Raw genomic sequence first — 25315 nt, 5'->3', positions numbered from 1 at the left:
TACCGGAAAGTCTCTTTACTCGTTCCGTAATACATCATCTCGCAACTAACTCATTAGTTGCAATGATTGCAAGGCTTATGTGATGTGCATTACCGAGAGGGCCCAGAGATACCTCTCCGACAATCGGAGTGACAAATCCTAATCTCGAAATGCGCCAACCCAACATGTACCTTTGGAGACACCTGTAGAGTACCTTTATAATCACCCATTTACATTGTGACGTTTGGTAGCACACAAAGTGTTCCTCCAGCAAACGGGAGTTGCATAATCTCATAGTCATAGGAACATGTATAAGTCATGAAGAAAGCAATAGCAACATACTAAACGATCGGGTGCTAAGATAATGGAATGGGTCATGTCAATCAGATCATTCAACTAATGATGTGATCCCATTAATATAATGATAGCTCTTTGTCCATGGTTAGGAAACATAACCATATTTGATTAATGAGCTAGTCAAGTAGAGGCATACTAGTGACACTCTGTTTGTCTATGTATTCACACATGCATTATGTTTCCGGTTAATACAATTCTAGCATGAATAATAAACATTTATCATGATATAAGGAAATAAATAATAACTTTATTATTGCCTCTAGGGCATATTTCCTTCAGTCTCCCACTTGCACTAGAGTCAATAATCTAGATTACACAGTAATGATTCTAACACCCATGGAGCCTTGGTGCTGATCATGTTTTGCTCACTGAAGAGGCTTAGTCAACGGGTCTGCAACATTCAGATCCGTATGTATCTTGCAAATCTCTATGTCTCCCACCTGGACTAGATCCCGGATGGAATTGAAGCGTCTCTTGATGTGCTTGGTTCTCTTGTGAAATCTGGATTCCTTTGCCAAGGCAATTGCACGATTATTGTCACAAAAGATTTTCATTGGACCCAATGCACTAGGTATGACACCTACATCGGATATGAACTCCTTCATCCAGACTCCTTCATTTGCTGCTTCCGAAGCAGCTATGTACTCCGCTTCACATGTAGATCCCGCCACAACGCTTTGTTTAGAACTGCACCAACTGACAGCTCCACCGTTTAATGTAAACACGTATCCGATTTGCGATTTAGAATCGTCCGGATCAGTGTCAAAACTTGCATCAACGTAACCTTTTACGATGAGCTCTTTGTCACCTCCATATATGAGAAACATATCCTTAGTCCTTTTCAGGTATTTCAGGATGTTCTTGACCGCTGTCCAGTGATCCACTCCTGGATCACTTTGGTACCTCCCTGCTAGACTTATAGCAAGGCACACATCAGGTCTGGTACACAGCATTGCATACATGATAGAGCCTATGGCTGAAGCATAGGGAACATCTTTCATTTTCTCTCTATCTTCTGCAGTGGTCGGGCATTGAGTCTTACTCAATTTCACACCTTGTAACATAGGCAAGAACCCTTTCTTTGCTTGATCCATTTTGAACTTCTTCAAAACTTTGTCAAGGTATGTGCTTTGTGAAAGTCCAATTAAGCGTCTTGATCTATCTCTATAGATCTTAATTCCTAATATGTAAGCAGCTTCATCAAGGTCTTTCATTGAAAAATTCTTATTCAAGTATCCCTTTATGCTATCCAGAAATTCTATATCATTTCCAGTTAGTAATATGTAATCCACATATAATATCAGAAATGCTACAGAGCTCCCACTCACTTTCTTGTAAATACAGGCTTCTCCAAAAGTCTGTATAAAACCAAATGCTTTGATCACACTATCAAAGCGTTTATTCCAACTCCGAGAGGCTTGCACCAGTCTGGAGCTTGCACACTTTGTTAGCTCCCTTTGGATCGACAAAACCTTCTGGTTGCATCATATACAACTCTTCTTCCAGAAATCCATTCAGGAATGCAGTTTTGACATCCATCTGCCAAATTTCATAATCATAAAATGCGGCAATTGCTAACATGATTTGGACAGACTTAAGCATCGCTACGGGTGAGAAGGTCTCATCGTAGTCAATCCCTTGAACTTGCCGAAAACCTTTTGCGACAAGTCGAGCTTTGTAGACAGTAATATTACCGTCAGCGTCAGTCTTCTTCTTGAAGATCCATTTATTCTCAATTGCTTGCCGATCATCGGGAAATTCAACCAAAGTCCATACTTTGTTCTCATACAAGGATCCCATCTCAGATTTCATGGCTTCAAGCCATTTTGCGGAATCTGGGCTCACCATCGCTTCTTCATAGTTCGTAGGTTCATCATGATCTAGTAGCATGACTTCCAGAACAGGATTACCATACCACTCTGGCGCGGATCTCACTCTGGTTGATCTACGAGGTTCAGTAGTATCTTGTTCTGAAGTTTCATGATCATCATCATTAGCTTCCTCACTAACTGGTGTAGGTGTCACAGAAACAGGTTTTTGTGATGTACTACTTTCCAATAAGGGAGTAGGTACAGTTACCTTGTCAAGTTCTACTTTCCTCCCACTCACTTCTTTTGAGAGAAACTCCTTCTCCAGAAAGTTTCTGAATTTAGCAACAAAAGTCTTGCCTTAGGATTTGTGATAGAAGGTGTATCCAATAGTTTCCTTTGGATATCCTATGAAGACACATTTCTCCGATTTGGGTTCGAGCTTATCAGGTTGAAGCTTTTTCACATAAGCATCGCAGCCCCAAACTTTTAGAAACGACAACTTTGGTTTCTTGCCAAACCACAGTTCATAAGGCGTCGTCTCAACGGATTTTGATGGTGCCCTATTTAACGTGAATGCGGCCGTCTCTAGAGCATATCTCCAAAACGATAGCGGTAAATCAGTAAGAGACATCATAGATCGCACCATATCTAGTAAAGTACGATTATGACGTTCGGACACACCATTACGCTGTGGTGTTCTGGGTGGCGTGAGTTGCGAAACTATTCCACAATTTTTCAAATGTACACCAAACTCGTAACTCAAATATTCTCCTCCACGATCAGATCGTAGGAATTTTATTTTCTTGTTACGATGATTTTCAACTTCACTCTGAAATTATTTGAACTTTTCAAATGTTTCAGACTTGTGTTTCATTAAGTAGATATACCCATATCTACTTAAGTCATCTATGAAGGTGAGAAAATAACGATATTCGCCACGAGCCTCAATGTTCATCGGACCACATACATCTGTATGTATGATTTCCAACAAATCTGTTGCTCTCTCCATAGTACCGGAGAACGGTGTTTTTGTCATCTTACCCATAAGGCACGGTTCGCAAGTACCAAGTGATTCATAATCAAGTGGTTCCAAAAGCCCATCAGTATGTAGTTTCTTCATGCGCTTTATACCGATATGACCCAAACGGCAGTGCCACAAATAAGTTGCACTATCATTATCAACTCTGCATCTTTTGGCTTCAACACTATGAATATGTGTGTCACTACTATCGAGGTTCAATAAAAATAGACCACTCTTTAAGGGTGCATGACCATAAAAGATATTACTCATATAAATAGAACAACCATTATTCTCAGATTTAGATGAATAATCGTCTCGCATCAAACAAGATCCAGATATAATGTTCATGCTTAACGCTGGCACCAAATAAAAATTATTTAGGTCTAATATTAATCCCGAAGGTAGATGTAGAGGTAGCGTGCCGACTGCGATCACATCGACTTTGGAACCGTTTCCCACGCGCATCGTCACCTCGTCCTTAGCCAATCTTCCCTTAATCCGTAGTCCCTGTTTCGAGTTGCAAATATTAGCAACAGAACCAGTATCAAATACCCAGGTGCTACTGTGAGCATTAGTAAGGTACACATCAATAACATGTATATCACATATACCTTTGTTCACCTTGCCATCCTTCTTATCCGCCAAATACTTGGGGCAGTTCCGCTTCCAGTGACCAGTCTGCTTGCAGTAGAAGCACTCAGTTTCAGGCTTAGGTCCAGGTTTGGGTTTCTTCTCTTGAGTAGCAACTTGCTTGCTGTTCTTTTTGAAGTTCCCCTTCTTCTTCCCTTTGCCCTTTTTCTTGAAACTAGTGGTCTTGTTGACCATCAACACTTGATGCTCCTTCTTGATTTCTACCTCCGCAGCTTTCAGCATTGCGAAGAGCTCGGGAATAGTCTTATTCATCCCTTGCATATTATAGTTCATCGCGAAGCTCTTGTAGCTTGGTGGTAGTGATTGGAGAATTCTGTCAATGACGCAATCATCTGGAAGATTAACTCCCAATTGAATCAAGTGATTATTATACCCAGACATTTTGAGTATATGCTCACTGACAGAACTGTTCTCCTCCATCTTGCAGCTATAGAACTTATTGGAGAATTCATATCTCTCAATCCGGGCATTTGCTTGAAATATTAACTTCAACTCCTGGAACATCTCATATGCTCCATGACGTTCAAAACGTTGTTGAAGTCCCTATTCTAAGCCGTAAAGCATGGCACACCGAACTATCGAGTAGTCATCAGCTTTGCTCTGCCAGACGTTCATAACATCTGGTGTTGCTCCAGCAGCAGGCCTGGCACCCAGCGGTGCTTCCATGACGTAATTCTTCTGTGCAGCAATGAGGATAATCCTCAAGTTATGGACCCAGTCCGTGTAATTGCTACCATCATCTTTCAACTTTGCTTTCTCAAGGAACGCATTAAAATTCAACGGAACAACAGCACGAGCCATCTATCTACAATCAAGCATAAACAAGCAAGATACTATCAGGTACTAAGTTTCATGATAAATTTAGGTTCAAATAATTTACTTAAAGAACTCCCACTTAGATAGACATCCCTCTTATCCTCTAAGTGATTACGTGATCCAAATCAACTAAACCATGTCCGATCATCATGTGAGATGGAGTAGTTTCATTGGTGAACATCACTATGTTGATCATATCTACTATATGATTCACGCTCGACCTTTCGGTCTCCGTGTTCCGAGGCCATATCTGTATATGCTTGGCTCGTCAAGTATAACCTGAGTATTCCGCGTGTGCAACTGTTTTGCACCCGTTGTATTTGAACGTAGAGCCTATCACACCCGATCATCACGTGGTGTCTCAGCACGAAAAACTTTCGCAACGGTGCATACTCAGGGAGAACACTTCTTGATAATTAGTGAGAGATCATCTTATAATGCTACCGTCAATCAAAGCAAGATAAGATGCATAAAAGATAAACATCACATGCAATCAATATAAGTGATATGATATGGCCATCATCATCTTGTGCTTGTGATCTCCATCTTCGAAGCACCGTTGTGATCACCATCGTCACCGGCGCGACACCTTGATCTCCATCGTAGCATCGTTGTCGTCTCGCCAAACTTATGCTTCCACGACTATCGCTACCGCTTAGTGATAAAGTAAAGCATTACAGCGCGATTGCATTGCATACAATAAAGCGACAACCATATGGCTCCTGCCAGTTGCCGATAACTCGATTACAAAACATGATCATCTCATACAATAAAATTTAGCATCATGTCTTGACCATATCACATCACAACATGCCCTGCAAAAACAAGTTAGACGTCCTCTACTTTGTTGTTGCAAGTTTTACGTGGCTGCTACGAGCTTAAGCAAGAACCAATCTTACCTACGCATCAAAACCACAACGATAGTTTGTCAAGTTGGTGCTGTTTTAACCTTCGCAAGGACCGGGCGTAGCCACACTCGGTTCAACTAAAGTTGGAGAAACTGTCACCCGCAAGCCACCTATGTGCAAAGCACGTTGGGAGAACCGGTCTTGCGTAAGCGTATGCGTAATGTCGGTCCGGGCCGCTTCATCCAACAATACCACCGAACCAAAGTATGACATGCTGGTAAGCAGTATGACTTATATTGCCCACAACTCACTTGTGTTCTACTCGTGCATATAACATCAACATATAAAACCTAGGCTCGGATGCCACTGTTGGGGAATGTAGTAATTTCAAAAAAATTCCTATGCACACGCAAGATCATGGTGATGCATAGCAACGAGAGGGGGAGAGTGTGATCTATGTACCCTTGTAGATCGACAATGGAAGCGTTTGGTTGATGTAGTCGTACGTCTCCACGGCCCGACCGATCAAGCACCGAAACTATGGCACCTCCGAGTTCTAGCACACGTTCAGCTTGATGAAGATCCTCGGACTCCGATCCAGCAAAGTGTCGGGGAAGAGTTCCATCAGCACGACGGCGTGGTGACGATCTTGATGTACTACCGTTGCAGGGCTTCGCCTAAGCACCGCTACAATATTATCGAGGACTATGGTGGAAGGGGGCACCGCACACGGCTAAGAATATGATGACGTGGATCAACTTGTGTCTATGGGGTGCCTCTTGCCTCCGTATATAAAGGATCCAAGGGGGGGTGCGGCCGGCCCTAGTAGGAGGCGCGCAGGAGGAGTCCTACTCCTACCGGGAGTAGGACTCCCCTCCCTTTCCTTGTCCAATTAGGAGAGGGGGAAGGAAGGGAGAGAGGAGAGGGGGGCGCCGCCCCTCCCTCCTTGTCCAATTCGGACTAGGGGGAGAGGGGGCGCGCGGCCTGCCCTGGCAGCCCCTCCTCTTCTCCACTTTAGGCCCATGAGGCCCATTAACCCCCCGGGGGGTTTCGGTAACCCCCCGGTGCTCCGGTTTTATCCGAAACTTCCCCGGAACACTTCCGGTGTCCGAATATAGCTGTCCAATATATCAATCTTTATGTCTCGACCATTTCGAGACTCCTCATCATGTCCGTGATCACATCCGGGACTCCGAACTAACTTCGGTACATCAAAACTCATAATATAACTGTCATCGAAACCTTAAGCGTGCGAACCCTACGGGTTCGAGAATAATGTAGACATGACCGAGACACGTCTCCGGTCAATAACCAATAGCGGAACCTGGATGCTCATAATGGCTCCTACATATTCTACGAAGATCTTTATCGGTCAGACCGCATAACAACATACGTTGTTCCCTTTGTCATCGGTATGTTACTTGCCCGAGATTCGATCGTCGGTATCTCAATACCTAGTTCAATATCGTTATTGGCAAGTCTCTTTACTCGTTCTGTAATACATCATCTCGCAACTAACTCATTAGTTGCAATGCTTGCAAGGCTTATGTGATGTGCATTACCAAGAGGGCCCAGAGATACCTCTCCGACAATCGGAGTGACAAATCCTAATCTCGAAATACGCCAACCCAACATGTACCTTTGGAGACACCTGTAGAGTACCTTTATAATCACCCATTTACGTTGTGACGTTTGGTAGCACATAAAGTGTTCCTCCGGCAAACGGGAGTTGCATAATCTCATAGTCATAGGAACATGTATAAGTCATGAAGAAAGCAATAGCAACATACTAAACGATCGGGTGCTAAGCTAATGGAATGGGTCATGTCAATCAGATCATTCAACTAATGATGTGATCCCGTTAATCAAATGACAACTCTTTGTCCATGGTTAGGAAACATAACCATCTTTGATTAATGAGCTAGTCAAGTAGAGGCATACTAGTGATACTCTGTTTGTCTATGTATTCACACATGTATTATGTTTCCGGTTAATACAATTCTAGCATGAATAATAAACATTTATCATGATATAAGGAAATAAATAATAACTTTATTATTGCCTCTAGGGCATATTTCCTTCACAAGCTCTAAAGCTCAAGACTCTACATTTTACTTTTAGTGATCCAAGATCACATTGAGTCCATAGGAAAAGCCAATACTATTTAAAGGGGATGAGGTGTTGCTTAATGGATTGCTTGCTCAAAATTCTAAGTGATATGCTCCAAAAACCCTCAACTACTTTCTCATATCCACATGTATCCCAAACCAAAAGTCAAACTCAGCCCCACCGAAATGTTCTATCCGGCGCCACCGAGTTCACTTGACATAGCCACTGCCACAAACCCTAGTCACTTTGGTCTTACCGATAGGGATCTCGGTCTCACCGAGATGGGATTGCAAACTCTCTGTTTCCCTTCATAACGTTTCGGTCCAACCGAGATGATCCATCGGTCCCACCGAGTTCGCAATGCAAACTCTCTGTTTCCCCTTCGTAACATTTCGGTCTCACCGAGATGAGCGAATTAGTCCCACCGAGTTTGCCTGACCAACTCTCCGGTTAGCTTATTACCAAAACCGGTCCCACCGAGTTTGTGTAATCGGTCTCACCGAGATTAGTTATGCCCTAACTCTAATGAAATCAGTCACACCGAGTTGACATGTCAGTCCCATCGAAAAGCCTAACATTCACATTTTGAACTAAATCGGTCTGGCAGAGTTTCATTAGTAAGCATTAAGCATAATTAACACTGAATAATGCACCATAAATATGATATAATTTCATGCATGACTATTGACTTTCGTACTTGCATAGGGAATCACAAACCTTAACACCAACATTCTTACCAAAGCATAATTACTCACCAACATAACTCACATATCACATCATCATATCTCAAAACTATTACTAAGACTCAAGTTTATTTTGTCCAATGATCTTCATGAAAGTTTTTATTATATCCTTCTTGGATATTTATCACTTTGGGACTAATTTTCATGTGTTGCTTTTGTAGCGACCAGACCTCAAATGGTCCAATCTCTGTGCTCAGGTGTCATCCCTGGATCAGTAATGCTGACACCACATAGTACTTGAAGGATTTATAACAGAGTAGCAATCACACACTTATTACATCGAGTGTCTCAAAAGAGAACTTATTACAATAAATATGGCTTAAGGCCATCTAATAACGATAACAACGGAAGGCTTGGAAGATAAGTGAGTCCATCAACTCCAACGGCATCACTAAGTATAGAACCACGACCTAAAAGCACCTTAATCGTCGTCTGAAAAGTCTGCAACATTAACGTTGCGGCCCGAAACGGGTCAGCACATGGAATATGCTAGCAAAGTAACACATAGAGAGTAATGAAGGAATAAGGCTATACTACATGCATATTTGGCTGGTGGAAAGCTCTATGGTTACAGTTTTTGCGTAAAGCCAATTTTTCCCTACTGCAAAGGAATAAATTTTATTTAACTATCATGGTAGTTGTTAAACATTGAGAATGGTTGACAGAATTCTCAATCCCAATTAAGCATCATCATTAAACAAAACCCAACAAAATTAATTTTAGAGTAACATGATGAGATTCACATGATAATCTAGGTACTAGATACTCAAGATGTCCATAACCGGGGACACGGCTAACCATGATTAGTTTATACACTCTACAGAGGTTTGCGCACTTTTCCCCACAAGACTCGATCTCCTCCGTTTGATTTCTCGCACTACATGGTGTTTGAGAAACGGATGACCGAGACATAGTCTTTCAGAAGCGCTAGCACCTTACGAACGGGTAGACCGTACCAACCTACATCCCCAACATCTGCTAGTCTACCACTATAAGAGTTTGCACGACTTAGTCAACTATGCTAGAGCCCATGGTAGCTTGTGGCTGCACACAGAAGTTTCTAGCATGAATAATCTCATCATCCCTTTGAGCCTGGGTGGCGGTCCAAAAGAAAACAGGCAATCGCTGGAATACCAAGGTGCCTCAATCCACACAGATGTGTTTTTAAGTTGCCACCTTAGATAAACCATTAATTTAACAATCTCACATCTGTCATGGATACACTCACCCAATCCACGTCTACTAGCATAGCATAGCATAATAAGCAACGAAGAAGTGACTCCCAAAGGTTTGATAATAAACAGGTAATAGGTTCTAACTCAACTACTTCCCAAACCCACAATTTAATTAGGTCCTAATCATGCAATGTGTGAGGATTGATCTAATGCAATAAAAACTGGGTAGTAGGAGGTATGATCAAAGTGTTACTTGCCTTGCTGATGATCTTCAAAACCTAGCAATTCGAAGTAGCAAGCGGCGCACTCCGGGTACTCTATCGCAAACAAACAAGCATACAATAAGTACTCATCTAATGCACAGGTAAAACTCAAATAAGAGATCTAACCAGAAAGTTCAACTTAAGAACTCCGGTTGGAAAAAAGAATCAAATCGAACGAAGCAACGAAAGACAAACGGCAAAAGAAACAAGCTTCATTTACTATTCTGGATCTAAGGAAATTTTTACAATGGCAAAAACTTGTTTGAGTTGCTTAAATGGAAAGAGGGTTTTGAGACGAAACTCTAGGCGCTTGAATCGCCTAATTCCGATGAACGAGCGAAAAGTTAAACTGAAACGAAAATCGGATCAGAAATCGCGATCAGAAAAATCGCGGATTTAATTCGAGAAAAGGAAAAACGACAAACAGATTAACGAACGAACGTTCGTTATCCGGACCTAAACGATGAACGCGTTCGTTAAAACGAACGAACGAGCGAACGCTTGCTAATTAAGTAAACCGGAAAAACCGATCTATTTAAAAAAATACGAACTAAAAAAACTGATCGGTTTAAAAAAAACACCGGCGGCGAGATCTACCTCCGGCGGCAGATCCGGCGGCGGCAGGCTAGAGGCGGCTAGGGTTTCGATGGGGGCGGCGGCTGGGCCTCCCGGCTATTTAAAGCTGGCCGGGCCGGGTGTCCAGGTCGGAAACGGCCCAGTAAGTCGGTTGCATGTTTTTTAAAATAGTTACGCTTAGAAAAAACCAAAAGGAATACTAAACAGACTCCAAAAATCCCGAAATAAATTTTCCCCGGCTTATAAAATCAAGCCGCATAGGATGAACATTTATTTGGGGCCTAAATGCAATTTTGAAAAACATGCATTTTTCCTAAATTCAAATAAAATAGCAAATAAAACCAAAATAAAATCTTATTTGATTTTTTATTAAATCCTCAATATTTCTTTATTTTGGGAAAGTCATTTTATTCCCTCTCTCATATTTTGATAATAGAAATAATTGAAGATAAAATAAATAAAATCAAAATGATCCTATTTTCAAAATTTGAGAAACTCAAATATGAAAATAACGAAATCCCCAACTCTCTCCGAGGGTCCTTGAGTTGCGTAGAATTTTCTAGGATCAACCAAAATGCAATAAAATATGATATGCAATGATGTTCTAGTGTATAACATTCCAAATTCAAAATTTGGGATGTTACTGCTTTTGACAAGCTCCAACAAATATAAGTGAAGATCATGAGCATAATAAATTTTTCATTCTCTCAAATTAATTTAAGTGAAGCAAGAGAGAATTTCTTGAAAATTTTACTAACTCTCAAATAAATCTAAGCGAAGCAAGAGAGCATTTCTTCAAAAATACTAAAGCACACCATGCTCAAAAAGATATAAGTGAAGCACTGGAGCAAGTCCGTAGCTCATAAAAATTTAAGTGAAGCATAGAGCAATTTTAACAAGTCATGACATAATTTTGGCTCTATCAAATAGGTGTGTCCAGCAAGGATTGATGACTTAAAACACAAAATAAAATAAGCGAAGACTCATATCATACAAGATGCTCCAATCAAAACACATATCATGTGACGAATAAAAATATAGTCTCAAGTAAAATATCGATGATCGTTGGAAGAAAGCGGGGATGCCACTCGGGGGCATCCCCGAGCTTAGTTGGTTGCTCATTACTGGATAATAGCTTGGGATGCCGGGGCATCCCCAAGCTTAGGCTCTTCCATCCTTCCTTCATCCATCGTAAGATAACCCAAAACTTGAAAACTTCAATCACACAAAACTGAACAAAACCTTCGGGAGATCCGTTAGTATAAGAATAATAAATCACTACTATAAGTACTGTATCAAACCAATTCATATTTTGTTTTTGTATTATATCTACTGTATTCCAACTTTTCTATGGCAAAAACTCATCAAACAAAACCATAGAGCCATCAAAATAAGCACACAACACAAAGAAAATAGAATCAGTCAAAACAGAACAGTCTGTACCTATCTAACTATTTCGAATACTTCTGTAAATCCAAAAATTCTGAAAAATTAGGACGGCCTGAGCAATTTGTATATTGATCTACTGCAAGTGGAATGGGTATTTTATCGATCTCTGGTAAAAAATGAAAATTAATTTCGTGAGCCTAAAAGTTTCTATTTTTTTAGCAAGATCAAACAACTATCACCCAAGAAGATCCTAAAGGCTTTACTTGGAACAAACACTAATTAAAACATAAAAAACACAATCGTAACAGTAGAATAATTTTTTCCAACACACAAAAACATAAAGCAAAAAGCAAAAAAATAAAATTAATTCATTGGGTTGCCTCCCAACAAGCGTTATAGTCTTACGCCCTTAGCTAGGCATAAAACAAGGATCTAAGTTTTGTCATCTTTGGTTCGAGATCCATAAGATGCCTTCATGATTGATTCATAAGGTGGCTTAATTCTAGTTCTAGGAAAGTGTTCCATACCCTTCCTCAAAGGAAATTGGAACTTAATGTTGCCTTCTTTCATATCAATCACGTCACCAATAGTGCGTAAAAACGGTCTACCAAGAATAATTGGACAAGATGGATTGCAATCAATATCAAGAACAATAAAATCTATGGGCACATAATTCCTATTTGCAAGAATAAGAACATCATTAATTCTTCCCATAGGCTTTTTAATAGTAGAATCCACCAAGTGCAAATTCAAAGAACATTCTTCAAGATTAGTAAGACCAAGCACATCACATAAAGATTTCGGAATTGTAGAAACACTAGCACCCAAGTCACACAAAGTAAAACACTCATAATTTTTAATCTTTACTTTGATAGTAGGTTCCCATTCATCATGCAATTTTCTAGGAATTGAAACTTCTAATTCCAATTTTTCTTCAAGAGCTTTCATCATAGCATCAATAATATGGTTAGTAAAAGCTTTATTTTGTACATAAGCATGCGGCGAATTTATCATGGATTTCAACAAAGAAATACAATCAATCAAAGAGAAAGTATCATAATTAAAGTCATTGTAATCCAAAAGAGTGGGCACATCACTAACTAAAGTTTTGACCTCTCCAAACCCACTTTCATCAATTTTCTCAACAAGATTTTCACCCTCCGAAATATTGGGACGCCTTCTACCTAAAGTTGACTCTTATCCATTCCCTTTTTCATCAATCTTAACTTTACTAAACAAGGAATCAATAGAAGAAACACCAATCATTTTAAGATCTTCATCACTTTTGCGAAAGAAATCACTAGAAAACGCTTTTTCTAAAAATTCTCTTTTAGCTCTAAGCATAGCGGCTCTTTTCTTACTTTCAAGCATAGAAACATAAAGAGCTTTAATTGTTTGATCAACCCTAGGCACAAAAAATTTCACCTTGAGATTTTCCACATCATCAGCAATTCTATCAACACTTCTAGACAAATCATCAATCTTACTCAACCTTTCTTCTATGGAAGTGTTGAAAACTTTTTGAGTGTTGATATATTTTTTAATATTATTCTCAAGATCATAGGTGTTCCTATTATTATTATAAGATTTATTTCCATAGGAATTACCATAATTATTAGAGGAATTACTAGGAAAAGGCCTAGGATTAAAATTATCTCTATAATCATTGTTGATAAATTCATTTCGAGGGATAAAATTCACATCTATGGCATCACTATTTTTCTCAATCAAAGTAGATAAAGGCATATCATTAAGATCAATAGGAGCACTTATACTAGCAACCAATTTCACAAGAGCATCAACCTTTTCACTCAAAGAAGAAATTTCTTCAACCGAATTAACTTTTTTACTAGTAGGAGCTCTTTCGGTATGCCATTGCGAATAATTTGACATAATATTATCAAGAAATTTGGTGGCTTCACCAAAGTAATTTCCATAAAAGTACCACCCGCGGCGGAATCTAAAATATTATGAGAACCAAATTCAACCCCGCATAAAAAATTGTATGATCATCGAAAGATTTAACCCATGAGTTGGGCAATTCCTTAGCATCATTTTCATCTTTTCCCAAGATTGTGAAACATGCTCATGTTCAAGTTGCTTGGAATTCATGATCTGGGTTCTAAGGGAAATAATTTTTGCGATAGGAAAATACTTAGTGATAAAAGCATCTTTGCACTTTTCCAAGAATCGATACTATGGCGAGGCAAAGAAGAGAACCAAATTTTTGCAGAATCACGCAAAGAAAATGGAAATAATTTTATCTTGACCACATCATTGTCCACATCTTTTTTCTTTTGCATATCGCATAATTCCACGAATGTATTAAGATGGGACGCGACATCCTCATTAGGAGTACCGGAAAATTGCTCTTTCATAACAAGATTCAAGAAAGCAGTATTAATATCACAAGACTCCACACTAGCGGCGGGAGGAGCAATCTGAGTGCCAATAAAATCATTGTTGTTGGTATTTGAGAAATCACATAGCTAGGTGTTCTCTTGAGTCATGATGACTACACAACAAGATTGCACTCAAAAACAGATCCGGCAAGAAAACGGCAAACGGAAAAGAGAGGCGAATAAATGGCAATTTTTTGTGAAGTGGGGGGGAGGAAAACGAGAGGCAAATGGCAAATAATGTAAATTGCCAGGAGATGAGATTTGTGATTAGGAACCTGGTATATGTTGAAGATCCTCCCAGGCAATGGCGCCAGAAATTCCTTTTGATGTCGCTTGAAGCTACATCGGTATTTCCCCAAAGAGGAAGGGATGATGCAGCACAGCAGCGGTAGGTATTTCCCTCAAATATGAAATTAAGGTTAGCGAACCAGTAGGAGGACCAAGCAACACAAGGTAAACAGCCCCTGCACACAGATAACAAATCCTCGCAACCCGACGTGTTAAAGGGGTTGTCAATCCCTTTCGGGGTACGGCGCCTCAAGATAGGCAAACGGACGTGAGACAAATTTGTAGTAGATTGATAGATCGAACGCCAAATAAATAAATAATAATAAATTGCAGCAAAGTATTTTTGGGTTTTTGGTTTAATAGATCTGAAAATAAAAGGAAATAAAAATAGATTGCAAAGGCAAATATATGAGAAAGAAGATCAGGGGGGCGTAGGTTTCACTAGTGGCTTCTCTCGAGAAAAATAGCAAATGGTGGGTGAACAAATTACTGTTGGGAAATTGATAGAACCTCAAATAATTATGACGATATCCAGGCAATGATCATTATATAGGCATCACGTCCAAGATTAGTAGACCGACTCCTGCCTGCATCTACTACTATTACTCCACACATCAACCGCTATCCAGCATGCATCTAGTGTATTAAGTTCATGGAGAAACGGAGTAATGCAATAAGAATGATGACATGATGTAGACAAGATCTATCTATGTAGAGATAGACCCCATCGTTTTATCCTTAGTAGCAATGATACATACGTGTCATTTCCCTTTCTGTCACTGGGATCAAGCATCGTAATATCGAAATCACTACAAAGCACCTCTTCCCGTTGCAAGATAAATAGATCAAGTTGGCCAAACAAAACCAAAATATCGGAGAAGAAATATGAGACTATAAGCAATCATGCATATAATAGATCAAAGAAACTCAAATAACTTTCATGGATATAAAACGATAGATCTGATCATAAACTCAAAGTTCATCGGATCCCAACAAACACACCGCAAAAGAGTTACATCATATGGATCTCTAAGAGACCATTGTATTGAGAATCAAGAGAGAGAGATGATGCCATCTAGCTACTAACTACGGACCTGAAGGTCTACAAAGAACTACTCATGCATCATCGGAGAGGCACCAATGGAGGTGGTGAACCCCATCCGAGATGGTGTCTATATTGGATCTGGTGGTTCTGGACTCTGTGGCGGCTGGATGAATATTTCGTCGACTCCCCTAGGGTTCTGGGATTTTTGGGGTATTTATAGAGCAAAGAGGCGGTCCGGGGGGCATTTGGACTCCGTCTGATATTGATTTTATGCGATGTAAAAAACACAGAAAAATAGGAACTGTCACTTGGCACTATGTTAATAGGTTAATACCAAAAAATGATATAAAATTACTATAAAATGTTTATAAAACATCCAAGATTGATAATATAACAGCGTGGAACAATCAAAAATTATAGATACGTTGGAGACGTATCAGCCCCCTGAGTGGCATCCCCGCTTTCTTCCATCGATCATCGATATTTTACTCGAAACTATATTTTTATTCGTCACATGATATGTTTTTTAATTGGAGCGTCTTTTATGATATGAGTCTTTGCTTGTTTTATTTTGTGTTTTAAGTCATCAATCCTTGCTGGACACACCTATTTGGGAGAGCCAAAATTATGGCATGACTTGTTAAAATTTCTCTCTATGCTTCACTTAAATTTTTATGAGCAATGGACTTGATCTAGTGTTTCACTTATATCTTTTTCAGCACGGTGTGCTTGGTATTTTTGAAGAAATGCTCTCTTGCTTCACTTAGATTTATTTGAGAGTTAGTAAAATTTTCAAGAAATTCTCTCTTGCTTCACTTAAATTAATTTGAGAGAGAGAAAAAAATTATGCTCATGATCTTCATTTATATTTGTTTGAGCTTATGAAAAGCAACACATGAAAATTAGTCCCAAAGTGATAGATATCCAAGAAGGATATAATAAAAACTTTCATGAAGATCATTGGACAAAATAAACTTTATTCTTTGTAACAGTTTTGAGATATGATGATGTGATATGTGAGTTATGTTGATGAGTAATTATGCTTTAGTAAGAATATTGGTGTTAAGGTTTGTGATTCCCTATGCAAGTACGAAAGTCAATAGTCATGCAATGAAATTATATCCTACTTGTGGTGCATTATTCGGTGTTATTTATGCTTAATGCTTTCTTATGACATTATCCATTTCTTGGTTGGTCGCTTCTCAATCTTTTGCTAGCCATCATATTGCACCGAATATGATCACTACTTGTGCATCCAAAATCCTTTAAACCAGTTTTGCCATATGAGTCCGCTATATCTACCTATATGCAGTATTCTTTTGCCGTTCTAAGAAAATTTGCATGTGTCATCTCTAATTTTCAAAATAAACTTCTCTTTTGTGTGTTTGTTTCGCTCGCGGAGCGGTGAGGGGTGGCTAATATTTTCCATGCTAGATGTGTTATTGTCAAGATGAGTGTTTATTCACTTGTCATTGCACGAGAGTAAGGCAAAGGTATTAGGGATGCCCAGTCCCGAAATGCAAAAAATGAATTTACTTTATGTTGTCAAATAATAAATTCCTTGGAAAGTGTTGGTATGGAGGGCACCCACGGATACGGTTATCCATGGAAAGTGAAAGTATGGTGGAAAAAGGAATAAACTTTATTTTATGTTTGGGAACCGCCTATGATATATCTAAGCATGGAAAGTATTGGGAACTCTAAGTCGTTTTCGTTGGTGCGATGGATACACCTCCCAAAGTGTTTTTATCTCTAAGTTTTTCGCTTTGAGCTCTGGCACCTCTACAAATCCCTACTTCCCTCTGTGAAGGGCCTTTCTTTTACTTTACGCAATTTTTATTTTTGAATTTGAGTCTCCATCTTCTCTTATAAAAGCACCAACTAGGAGGCAATATGATCGTACTTAAGTATTGGATGTAGCTAATATTCGAGTGTGTTTCATGAATGGATCAATGGTTGAGCATGATAGACTAGGGATAACTCATTTTAGCGTTGATATTTTGAAAGACATGATTGCTTGTTGATATGCTTGAGTATCTAAATTATTATGTCAAAACTAGACTATTGCTTTGAACAATATAAAAGTCCAAATGTACATGCTATAAAGAAAAAAGGATTTTTATTTCTATGCCCCTGGTTCCTTAGCTCTACTCATTCATCCCCACTCTGTTAACTTTTGCTCACTTTTCCCCACTCCCTTGCCCGAAACCCCCAGAACAGGTTATAACGGACATTGTCGTCGGGTCAATGCCTTTGACCGTTAGCTAACGAGTGGGGCCGTGTATACATGGGCGCATGCAAGACCACGGTCGTGGGGTAGCATGTGTCCATGGACATGCCCCGAAATGTCCCATCATATAAAGAGGGTAACCACCTCCATAGCCCCTACCATTTTCCCCCAAATCCCCTCCCTGTCGCATCGTCTTCCTCACCCCCACCGGCGTCTGATAACCCACAAGTATAGGGGATCGCAATAGTTTTCGAGGGTAGAGTATTCAACCCAAATTTATTGATTCGACACAAGGGGAGCAAAAGAATATTCTCAAGTATTAGCAGCTGAGTTGTCAATTCAACCACACCTGGAAACTTAATATCTGCAGCAAAGTGTTTAGTAGCAAAGTAATATGATAGTAGTGATAACGATAGCAAAATTAATATTTTTGGGTTTTGTAGTAATTGTAACAGTAGCAACGGAAAACTAAATAAGCGAAGAACAATATATGGAAAGCTCGTAGGCATTGGATCGGTGATGGAGAATTATGTCGGATGCGATCGATCATGTAACAGTCATAACCTAGGGTGACACAGAACTAGCTCCAATTCATCAATGTAATGTAGGCATGTATTCCGAATATAGTCATACGTGCTTATGGAAAAGAACTTGCATGACATCTTTTGTCCTACCCTCCCGTGGCAGCGGGGTCCTATTGGAAACTAAGGGATATTAAGACCTCCTTTTAATAGAGTACCGGACCAAAGCATTAACACATAGTGAATACATGAACTCCTCAAACTACGGTCATCACCGGGGGCGGTCCCGATTATTGTCACTTCAGGGTTGCCGGGTCATAACACATAGTAGGTGACTATAGACTTGCAAGATAGGATTAAGAACTCACATATATTCATGAAAACATAATAGGTTCAGATTTGAAATCATGGCACTCGGGCCCTAGTGACAAGCATTAAGCATAGCAAAGTCATAGCAACATCAATCTCAGAACATGTGGATACTAGGGATCAAACCTAACAAAACTAACTCGATTACATGATAAATCTCATCCAACCCATCACCATACAGAAAGCCTACGATGGAATTACTCATGCACGGCGGTGAGCATCATGAAATTGGTGATGGAGGAAGGTTGATGATGACGATGGAGACGGATTCCCCTCTCCGGAGCCCCGAACGGACTCCAGATCAGCCCTCCCGAGAGAGTTTAGGGCTTGGCGGCGGCTCCGTATCGTAAAACGCGATGAATCCTTCTCTCTGATTTTTTTCTCCCCGAAAGTGAATATATGGAGTCAAGGTTGAGGTCGGTGGAGCATCAGGAAGGCCACGAGGCAGGGGGCGCGCCCAGGGGGGTAGGGCGTGCCCCCACCCTCATGGACAGGGTATGGCCCCCCTGGCATGGATCTTTCTTCCAGTATTTTTTATAAATTCCAAAATAATTCTCCGTTGATTTTCAAGTCATTCCGAGAACTTTTATTTTTGCACAAAAATAACACCATGGCAATTCTGCTGAAAACAGCGTCAGTCCGAGTTAGTTCCATTCAAATCATGCAAGTTAGAGTCCAAAACAAGGGCAAAAGTGTTTGGAAAAGTAGATACGTCAGAGATGTATCAACTCCCCCAAGCTTAAACCTTTACTTGTCCTCAAGAAATTCAGTTGATAAACTGAAAGTGGTAAGGAAAAACTTTTACAAACTCTGTTTGCTCTTGTTGTTGTAAATATGTAAAGCCAGCATTCAAGTTTTCAGCAAAGATTATGAACTAACCATATTCACAATAACATTTAGGTCTCATGTTTACTCATATCATGGCATAATCAACTAGCGAGCAATAATAATAAATCTCGTATGACTACACTTTCTCAAAACAATCATAATATGATATGACAAGATGGTATCTCGCTAGCACTTTCTGAGACCGCAAAACATAAATGCAGAGCACCTTTAAAGATCAAGGACTGACTAGACATTGTAATTCATGGTAAAAGAGATCCAGTCAAGTCATACTCAATGTAAACTAACAGTAATGGATGCAAATGACAGCAGTGCTCTCCAACTGGTGCTTTTTAATAAGAGGATGATGACTCAACATAAAAGTAAATGGATAGTCCCTCGCAGAGGGAAGCAGGGATTTGTAGAGGTGCCCGAGCTCGGTTTTGAAATAGATATGAATAATATTTTGAGCGGTATACTTTCATTGTCAACATAACAACTGAGAGATCTCGATATCTTCCATGCTACACACATTATAGGCGGTTCCCAAACAGAATGGTAAAGTTTATACTCCCCTCCACCAACAAGCATCAATCCATGGCTTGATCGAAAAAATGAGTGCCTCCAACTAACAACAATCCTGGGGGACTTTTGTTTGCAGTTATTTTGATTTGATTTGCATAAAGCATGGGATTGGGCATCCCGGTGACCATCCATGTTCTCGTGAGTGAGGAGCGGAGTCCACTCCTCTTGAGAATAACCCGCCTAGCATGGAAGATACAGATAGCCCTAGTTGATACATGAGCTATTCGAGCATACAAAACAGAATGTTTATTTGAAGGTTTACAGTTTGTCACATACAAATTTACTTGGAATGGCAGGTAGATACCGTATATAGGTAGGTATGGTGGACTCATATGGAACATCTTTGGGGTTTATGGAATTGGATGCACAAGCAGTATTCCCGTTTAGTACAAGTGAAGGCTAGAAAAAGACTGGGAAGCGACCAGCTAGAGAGCGACAATAGTCATGAACATGCATTAAAATTAATCAACACCGAATGCGAGCATGGGTAGGATATAATGCACCATGAACATAAATATTGTAGTGGCTATGTTGATTTTGTTTCAACTACATGCGTGAACATGTGCCAAGTCAAGCCACTCGAATCATTCAAAAGAGGATACCACCCTACCATACCACATCACAACCATTTTAATAGCATGTTGGCACGCAAGGTAAACCATTATAAGCTCCTAGCTAATTAAGCATGGCATAAGCAACTATAATCTCTAATTGTCATTGCAAACATGTTTCTTTCATAATAGGCTGAATCAGGAACGATGAACTAATCATATTTACAAAACAAGAGAGGTCGAGTTCATACCAGTTTTTCTCATCTCAATAAGTTCATCATATGATCATCATTATTGCCTTTCCCTTGCACGACTGAATAGTGTGGATAATAATAATAGTGCACGTGCATTGGACTAAGCTGGAATCTGCAAGCATTCAATTCAAGAGAGAAGACAAGGTAATATGGGCTATTTGTTAGATCAATAGTAATGCATATGAGAGCCACTCAATCATTTTAATCATGGTCTTCTCCTCTCGACCCCCAAAGAAAAGAAAAGAAGTAAAACTATTTACATGAGAAAGCTCCCAACAAGCAAAAGAAGAACATGAAATCTTTTTGGGTTTTCTTTTTAATTACTACTATAGGCAAGAAAGTAAACTAGCTAAAAGCTACAACTAATTTTTTTTAGGTTTTCTAAGGTTTATCAAACACGCAGGAAGAAAGCATAAAAAGGAAAAATAAACTAGCATGGATGATACAGTGAAAAAGTATGAGCACCGACAACTAGCATGAGTGTGTGAACATAAATGTAATGTCGGTGAGAAATACGTACTCCCCCAAGCTTAGGCTTTTGGCCTAAGTTGGTCTATGGCCACGGTTGGCCTGGCGGATATTCAAAGTTGTAGTTGGGGTCGTACTGAGATGCAGCGGAAATTGCCTGATGAGCTGCAGCTTGGAGGCGAGCTGTCTCCGCCCTCCTCTCATACTCGGTCGCCTCCTCCCTGGTTATAACATATATCCCTTTTGCCTGAAAGTCAAAGAAAGTAGGAGCAGGGAGAGCGACGTGATAGGTGCATCATCTTTCAAAGATTAGTCGGTACTGGAGGAACTGGTCGTTCCTCTCAACAAACTAATGACGAACCATAGCATCATAATCTAAATAAGGAGGAGGCAACTCAATATCATATCCACGTATGGGTATCTCAAGAAAGTTAGCTATACGAGTTGCATAAATTTCACCAAAGAAATCTCCATGAATACGATTATTATGCAACCCACGTGCAACAATAGCCCCCAAGTTGTATTGTTTTTTCTCCTAAAATAGTGCTCGTGAGAATGCTGAGATTAGGTACACACATGTGACATGCTTCATCTTTACCGTTTATTCACCTTCCTATAAAGAGAGCAAAATAATGTATAGCAGGAAAATGAATGCTCCCTATGGTGGCTTGTGTTACATCTCTAGATTCCCCCATAGTTATACTAGCAAGAAAATCTCTAAATTCATATTTGCGAGGTTCACTAACATCACCCCACTATGGAAGTTTACAAGTAGTGGTAAAATCTTCTAAGTCCATTGTATAAGATTTATCATAAAGATCAAAAAGGACATGTGAGAATTATGTGAAGATGAAAATTTGAACATTCTCACAAAGGAATCAGTTAGGTGATAGTATTGGCGGCACTTATCTGCCTCGAAGCTCTCAAGATCAGCATTACGCACATATGCTTCAAATTCCTCCTTGATTCCTGCTCGAATCATGAAATCCTCTGACGGCCATTCACAAGGCCGCACTTGATGTCTCTTGGTGGTTCCTCGTCCGCATCGCATATTGCGGGTCTGGGTCCTTGCTTCCTTGAAGAACCACCTTGGTACATTTTCCTAAACATATTTCTTCCTCTGAAAAATTTCTGAATTTTTTAGTAACTCAATGTAACATCCCAAATTTTCAATTTGGAATGTTATACACTAGATCATCATTGCATATCATATTTTATTGCATTTTGGTTGATCCTAGAAAATTCTACGCAACTCAAGGACCTCCGGAGAGAGTTGGGGATTTCGTTATTTTCATATTTGAGTTTTCTCAAATTTTGAAAATAGGATCATTTGATTTTATTTATTTTATCTTCAATTATTTCTATTATCAAAATACGAGAGAGGGAATAAAATGACTTTCCCAAAATAACAAAATATTGAGGATTTAATAAAAAAATCAAATAAGATTTTATTTTGGTTTTATTTGCTATTTTATTTGAATTTAGGAAAAATGCGCATTTTTCAAAATTGCATTTAGGCCCCAAATAAATGTTCATCCTGTGCGGCTTGATTTTAGAAGCCGAGGAAAATTTATTTCAGGATTTTTGGAGTCCAATTAATATTCCTTTTGTTTTTTTCTGAGCATAACTATTTAAAAAAACGCGCAACCGACTTACCGGGCCGTGTCCGACCTGGACACCCGGCCCGGCCGGCTTTAAATAGCCGGGTGGCCCAGCCGCCACCCCCACCAAAACCCTAGCCGCCTCTAGCCCGCCGCCGCCCTAGCGCGCCGCCGCCGGTCTTTTTTTTAATCGATCGGTTTTCCATCGGTTCGTTTGGTTTTTTTAGTTCGTTTTTTTAAATAGATCGATTTTTCCGGTTTATTTATTTAGCGAGTGTTCGCTCGTTCATTCGTTTTAACGAACGCGTTCATCGTTTAGGTCCAGATAACGAATGTTCGTTCATTAATCTGTTCGTCGTTTTTCTTTTTTTCGGATTAAATCCGTGATTTTTCTGATCGCGATTTCTGATCTGATTTTCGTTTTAGTTTAACTTTTCGCTCGTTTATCGGAATCAGGCGATTCAAGCGCTTGGAGTTTCGTCTCGAAACCCTCTTTCCGTTTAACCAACTCAAACAAGTTTTTGTCACTGTAAAAATTTCCCTAGATCCAGAATAGTGAACGAAGCATGTTTCTTCTGCCGTTTGTCTTTCGTTGCTTCTTTCGTTTTGATTCTTTTTGCCAACCGGAGTTCTTATGTTGAACTTTCTGGTTAGATCTCTTATTCGAGTTTTACCTGTGCATTATATGAGTACTTATTTATGCTTGTTTGTTTGCGATAGAGTACCCGGAGTGCGCCGCTTGCTACTTCGAATCGCTAGGTTTTGTGGATCATCAGCAAGGCAAGTAACACTTTGATCATACCTCCTACTACCCAGTTTTTATTGCATTAGATCAATCCTCGCACATTGCATGATTAGGACCTAATTAAGTTGTGGGTTTGGGAAGTAGTTGAGGTAGAACCTATTACCTGTTTATTATCAAACCTTTGGGAGTTACTTCTATGTCGCTTATTATGCTATGCTATGCTAGTAGACGTGGATTGGGTGAGTGTATCCATGACAAATGTGAGCTTGTTAAATTAATGGTTTATCTAAGGTGGCAACTTAAATACACATCTGGGTGGATTGAGGCACCTGGGTATTCCAGCGATTGCCTGTTTTCTTTTGGACCGCCACCCAGGCTCAAAGGGATCATGAGATTATTCATGCTAGAAACTTCTGTGTGCAGCCACAAGTTACTATGGGCTCTAGCATAGTTGACTAAGTCGTGCGAACTCTTACAGTGGTAGACTAGCAGATGTAGGGGATGTAGGTTGGTACGGTCTACCCGTTCGTAAGGTGCTAGCGCTTCTGAAAGACTATGTCTCGATCATCCGTTTCTCAAAAACCATGTAGTGCGAGAAATCAAATGGAGGAGATCGAGTCTTGTGGGGAAAAGTGCGCAAACCTATACAGAGTGTATAAACTAATCATGGTTAGTTGTGTCCCCGGTTATGGACATCTTGAGTATCTAGTACCTAGATTATCATGTGAATCTCATCATGTTACTCTAAAATTAATTTTGTTGGGTTTTGTTTAATGTTGATGCTTAATTGGGATTGAGAATGATGTCAACCATTCTCAATGTTTAACAACTACCATGATAGTTAAATAAAATTTATTCCTTTGTAGTAGGGAAAAATTGGCTTTACGCAAAAACTGTAACCATAGAGCTTTCCACCAGCCAAATATGCATGTAGTATAGCCTTATTCCTTCATTACTCTCTATGTGTTACTTTGCCAGCATATTCCATGTGCTGACCCATTTCGGGCTGCAACGTTAATGTTGCAGACTTTTTAGACGACGAGTAAGGTGCTTTTAGGTCATGGTTCTATACTCAATGATGCCATTGGAGTTGATGGACTCACTTATCTTCCAAGCCTTCCGTTGTTATCGTTATTAGATGACCTCAAGCCATATTTATTGTAATAAGTTCTCTTTTGAGACACTCGATGTAATAAGTGTGTGATTGCTACTCTATTATAAATCTTTCAAGCACTGTGTGGTGTCAGCATTACTGATCCAGGGATGACACCTGAGCACAGAGATTGGACCGTTTGAGGTCTGGTCGCTACACTCAAAATAAAAGTGAACCATACTCAACAAAATTGATAGCAACTACTCCTACAAGTGCCTAAAGGCTATATCATGCATTAGAACTACTTTTGACCATATAAATTTGACATGCAAGCTCAAGAACAAGGTTACCTAAGCAGCAAAAATTTGCAATGAATAAAGCACTAGAACAAAAACTAATTGGACCATTGGAGGAGTCACATACCAAAGAACAATCCCCCCAAAGCAGTTTTGTGAATGGAGCTTTGAGCTAGGAGATCGAAAATGGCAGCAAGATGAGCTTGGACTCGGGTTTGAGCTGGCTAGTGATTTTTTTGGGAGGAAGAAGGAGTGTGTGGTAGCTGGAATAAGTGGAGGGGACCCACGTGGGGTCCACGAGGTA

Source organism: Triticum dicoccoides, chromosome 7A (assembly GCF_002162155.2).
Source record: "Triticum dicoccoides isolate Atlit2015 ecotype Zavitan chromosome 7A, WEW_v2.0, whole genome shotgun sequence".
NCBI lineage: Eukaryota > Viridiplantae > Streptophyta > Magnoliopsida > Poales > Poaceae > Triticum > Triticum dicoccoides.
Note: the sequence above shows the minus strand (reverse complement) of the source record.